Here is a 6,000-nt window from a genome sequence, read left to right on the forward strand (position 1 = left end):
TTACAGATGTGTAAGTTACCCATGCCTTGGGCACTAATGCACCCCCATACCATCACAGATGCTGGCTTTTCAACTTTGTGTCGATAACAGTCTGGATGGTTCGCTACCCCTTTGGTCCGGATGACACGATGTCGAATATTTCCAAAAACAATTTGAAATGTGGACTCGTCAGACCCACAGAACACTTTTCCACTTTGCATGAGTCCATCTTAGATGATCTCGGGCCCAGAGAAGCCGGCGGCGTTTCTGGGTGTTGTTGATAAATGGCTTTCGCTTTGCATAGTAGAGCTTTAACTTGCACTTACAGATGTAGCGACAAACTGTATTTAGTGACAGTGGTTTTCTGAAGTGTTCCTGAGCCCGTGTGGTGATATCCTTTAGAGATTGATGTCGGTTTTTGATACAGTGCCGTCTGAGGGATCATTCAATGTTGGTTTCCGGCCATGCCGCTTACGTGGAGTGATTTCTCCAGATTCTCTGAACCTTTTGATGATATTACGGACCGTAGATGTTGAAATCCCTAAATTTCTTGCAATTGCACTTTGAGAAACGTTGTTCTTAAACTGTTTGACTATTTGCTCACGCAGTTGTGGACAAAGGGGTGTACCTCGCCCCATCCTTTCTCGTGAAAGACTGAGCATTTTTTGGGAAGCCGTTTTTATACCCAATCATGGCACCCACCTGTCCCCAATTAGCCTGCACACCTGTGGGATGTTCCAAATAAGTGTTTGATGAGCATTCCTCAACTTTATCAGTATTTATTGCCACCTTTCCCAACTTCTTTGTCACGTGTTGCTGGCATCAAATTCTAATTTTAGTAGATGAGGTAGGAGATGGCGGGCAAATAAAAAGGAGACTGAAGTAGGAATCACATTTTTCTGTCATGAATGACGTCTGCAAAGGTGACAAAGCGGCACTTGAGTTGCACCCACTCGAGGAGCTAATTAAGGCAAGTACTGTATATTAGGGGTGTGCCAATTTAGTCTCCTCACGATGTAAATTGACTGCGATTCAGAGTTATACGATGAGATTATTAATTAAACTGTCTTCCATCTTAAGAGTGTTCTACCTTGCGGTAAAAAAATGTGTTGTTGGAAAACTATCAAAAACATGACTAGTTGTTTGGACTATCTCAACTGTGGGACACAGGTGCAAAAGAACTCACTGTGGAATAAGGGACATAACCATACTTGCCAACCTTGAGACCTCCGATTTCGGGAGGTGGGGGGGTGGGGAGTGGGGGCGTGGTCGGGGTGGGTGGGGCGTGGCGTGGTTGGGGGCGTGGTTTAGAGGGGAGGAGTATATTGACAGCTAGAATTCAAGTATTTCATACATATATATATATATATATATATATATATATATATATATATATATATATATATATATATATATATATATATATATATATATATATATATATATATATATATATACTGTATATATATATATATATATACTGTATATATATGTATATATATATATATATATATATATATATATATATATATATATTTATATATATATATATATATATATATATATATATATACTGTATATATATGTGTATATATATATATATATATATATATAAATATATATATATATATATATATGTATATATATATATATATATATATATATATATTTATATATATATATATATATGTATATATATATATATATATATATATATTTATATATATATATATATACTGTATATATATGTATGTATATATATATATATATATATATATATATATATATATATATATATATATATATATATATATATATATATATATATATATATATATATATACATATATACATATATCTACATCCTGAAAATATGCAAACAAATCTGTGTTTAGATAATTGATACTTCAAACTTGCATAAATATAACATGAATATAAGACAAGTTGGCTTCTGAGAGCTTCAAATTGTAATGAATAAAATGGTAAAGTTGTTGATAAACAAGCAATTATTTTAATAATTAAATATGGTAATTTTAAATGAATTATTATGATAATTTAAAATTAATTATTTCAAATATGTTTATTTTAATGTACTGGTATAATTATATGGCTGGATGTAATAAGGAGTCAGAAAAAATATAAATAAAAATACAATTAATTTTGATGTTTTTAGCAAAATATAGTAAACATGTATTTCGTTTTTTTTTTTTTTTTTTTAATTAATAAATATATTTATTTTTAGGTAAGATAAACATAATATTACAATTTATCTCTAGTCTGGATGATTTAGTTCTTGTCACCCTGTTGTCCTCCCGTCATGAAAAAAGGCTGTCCTCACTCAGGTCCGCATGGAGCTGGAGGGGGCGTGGCCTCCAGCTCCGGCTGAAAATCGGGAGATTTTCGGGAGAATATTTGTCCCGGGAGGTTTTCGGGTGAGGCGCTGAATTTCGGGAGTTTCCCGGAAAATTCGGGAGGGTTGGAAAGTATGGACATAACACACCAGACAAGGCTACAGAAGACGAAAGATACCCAGGCAAGATAGAGCTAATCTCATGGTCGCTCAATGCTATTGACAAAATGTTTTCCAGCATATGTTATTCTTGTTCTGAAATTGTCATGTATCCATCAAATCTGCTGTTGAAACTTGGACTATATAACTAACATATAAGTTTATTGTAAATTAGGGGCAGGACCAATGTTCCCTTTAAGGTGCGCGCCTGTGCAATTGCGCACTGCTCAAGCGTCCTCTGCGCACGGCAAATCTATGCCACGCACAAAATCAAATAAAAAAATAAGCGCATAACAATTTTCGACACAACACGGACACGACAGAGAAAACAGTTTCCGTCATCATTGTTCAAATATTGTAACGTCTGTCGAGACGCTTTGAGGACATGACTTTACTGAGCAAAACTCTTTATTGTCGGCCGTAAACACATCACCAAAACATTAGTAAAAAAAATATATATCTAGCAAAACCGGTCATTTTCTGCAGTACAAACCAGACCAAAAGCAACTTTGTTATATCAACAGCAGCCGCTTGCTCTTTCTCACTTGCGCCAACACATGCACATATGGCACTTAGCCAGTGATGCGTTTACAGCCACACAAAAAGTCGGACAACTCCAACACCACACATAATGTGTAATTCCAGGTCGTTACTCTATGATTTACCAATCAAATGTGTGCTTATTTTAGTGTCATTTATTAGGAATCTTAATTTATAAATATTAATCATGAAATGCTGTTAGTATATTAAATAAATACTAATAAAAATATATTTTTTTCAAACAGGAAGTTGCAGGAATGTACACATGATCCCCTGCTTACATCTCATTGTGCAACATGTGAATGTTTTAATGGGAACTAAAGGGGTACAAATGATTTACAAAGCAGGACCTCCACCCAGACAAACAATACAAGTACACAGTTCATGAAAAACTCGACTGGGGTTTGAACTCACAACCTACCGATCTCAGGGCGGACACTCTAACCACTAGGCCACTGGTTGATTATATTACCGAAATAAACTCATTTAATTTCATTTAATTAAATTAAGCATCTTCACACATAAACATAGCGAAAATGTCTTGATTTTGTGACAATTTTTTGTTGTTGTTGTTGTGTTCCTGTCTTTAATGTTCCTTCCTCTGAAACGGGCTTATTTACGTTCCACTTCCTGTCTTGGTTGTGTCTTGCAGTGACTTCACCACTGTTTCTGAGCGCTGTTCCCCACTCCTGCTCTTGATAAGTGATCAGGGGACTCATCTGCCTCTGATCACTAATCAAATAAGCGCTACAGGTGCATTAAAACCAAAACAAACAGGCTAAAGAACAGCTTCTTCCCCAGGGCCATAACCATCCTGAACGGACTGCCCCATTGTCCCTCATAACTGCCTTCTCTTCGGTGCAATAACCCATTCCACCAACCACCCTGTTTTTGTTTTTGTTTTTTTCATGTATATATTCATTTCACACCATATTCATTGCACTTCTACATTTTTTATATTTTTATATATTTGCACATTGTTTTTCTAGCATGCACACATCGCACTGTATGGAATGGCCTCAATCTCGTTACCTTGCGTAATGACAATAAAGCTGATTCTGATTCTGATTCTGAAATACTGGTGCATTTGTCTATTTTGACTATTGTTCATGGTGTGCCTTTTGGTGTTTCTGTTATTTAAAAGGCCCCTAATATGCAAAACCAACTTTTCTTACCTGTTGGTACCTGGCAATCCAAAAGATTGCAAGCCAGTCTGGTATCAGTGTTTGTGTTCAGGAACGTCCTGCTGACTGCCAAGGCCGAACACCGCCGTGACGCAGACAGAGCAGAGACAAGGCGATATCACCAGCGTCAACACATTTGCACTCTTGTATAATCACATATTGTGTCTAACTGGAGTTGTCGAGATTACCCCATTCCCTCAACGACAGCTTTAGTGATGTAACCAGGGACCTCCCAAATAAATAGAGGAAGCACGCGAGCTTGACGTTTAGAACGTAGTTTGGATCTGTAACTAGAATACAGCCCAAAACACGTGTCTCCTCATTGAGCCAAATTGAACTCTGTCTCTGCATGATTCCTTGCTTCTCGTCTGTTTAATAAATGTCATCAGTGTTTGAACCTGACAGACGTAAGCGGATTATCCATTTATGGTATGAATTTGCGACCAGGGAATAAAACACATTGGTCAATCCGAGACATAGTACTTGGCCAAGTTTTACTAAAGCTGTAGGAGACCAGCCCTCACAATGCGATAATAGCAGCATCAAGAAGCGGTCTAAACTCAAACGAAAAGTCAGATTATTTAGTGCAAAAACAGCCCCTCTCGCGCAGAAAGAAATACAGCTTTTGTTCTAAACATATAAGGCTTTCTCCACAGAAAGGGAGTACATCATACTCCCAGTAGACATTCCAGCGCCTTCAAGGTGAAACATAGAGTTTACTAGTGGACATAAGATAAAAGCACGGAGATCACGAGATCAATGGAATCTTTTTTTTTGTTTATCCTCTTTTTGTGGGGCTTATTGGGTCGTGCATGCACCAAAATAGGCTCGATGAAACCATTCCAAGTAGGGTAGCACTCCTGCCCCCCCGCAGAGGGAAACCGCGAGGCATATGTTTCACAGTGAAGCAGCAGTGGGGTGAGTAGAAGACTAATCATTCAACCCTGGAAAAAAAAAAAATCTAAATAAATGACGAAACTCAGACTTTTAACAACGACTGAACAACAAAGTACCGTATTTTTCGGATGCACTGTACTGTCTGACCTCAGTGCGAGCCCGAAGTAGGGCTTGATGTTTTACAAACCCCGTTTCCATATGAGTTGGGAAATGGTGTTAGATGTAAATATAAACGGAATACAATGATTTGCAAATCATTTTCAACCCATATTCAGTTGAATATGCTACAAAGACAACATATTTGATGTTCAAACTGATAAACTTTCTTTTTTTTGTGCAAATAATCATTAACTTTAGAATTTGATGCCAGCAACACGTGACAAAGAAGTTGGGAAAGGTGGCAATAAATACTGATAAAGTTGAGGAATGCTCATCAAACACTTATTTGGAACATCCCACAGGTGAACAGGCAAATTGGGAACAGGTGGGTGCCATGGTTGGGTATAAAAGTAGATTCCATGAAATCCTCAGTCATTCACAAACAAGGATGGGGCGAGGGTCACCACTTTGTCAACGAATGCGTTAGCAAATTGTTGAACAGTTTAAGAAAAACCTTTCTCAACCAGCTATTGCAAGGAATTTAGGGATTTCACCATCTACGGTCCGTAATATCATCAAAGGGTTCAGAGAATCTGCAGAAATCACTGCACGTAAGCAGCTAAGCCCGTGACTTTTGATCCCTCAGGCTGTACTGCATCAACAAGCGACATCAGTGTGTAAAGGACATCACCACATGGGCTCAGGAACACTTCAGAAACCCACTGTCAGTAACTACAGTTGGTCGCTGCATCTGTAAGTGCAAGTTAAAACTCTCCTATGCAAGGCGAAAAC

The sequence above is a fragment of the Nerophis lumbriciformis genome, linkage group LG22 (genome assembly GCF_033978685.3).
Source record: "Nerophis lumbriciformis linkage group LG22, RoL_Nlum_v2.1, whole genome shotgun sequence".
Lineage (NCBI taxonomy): Eukaryota > Metazoa > Chordata > Actinopteri > Syngnathiformes > Syngnathidae > Nerophis > Nerophis lumbriciformis.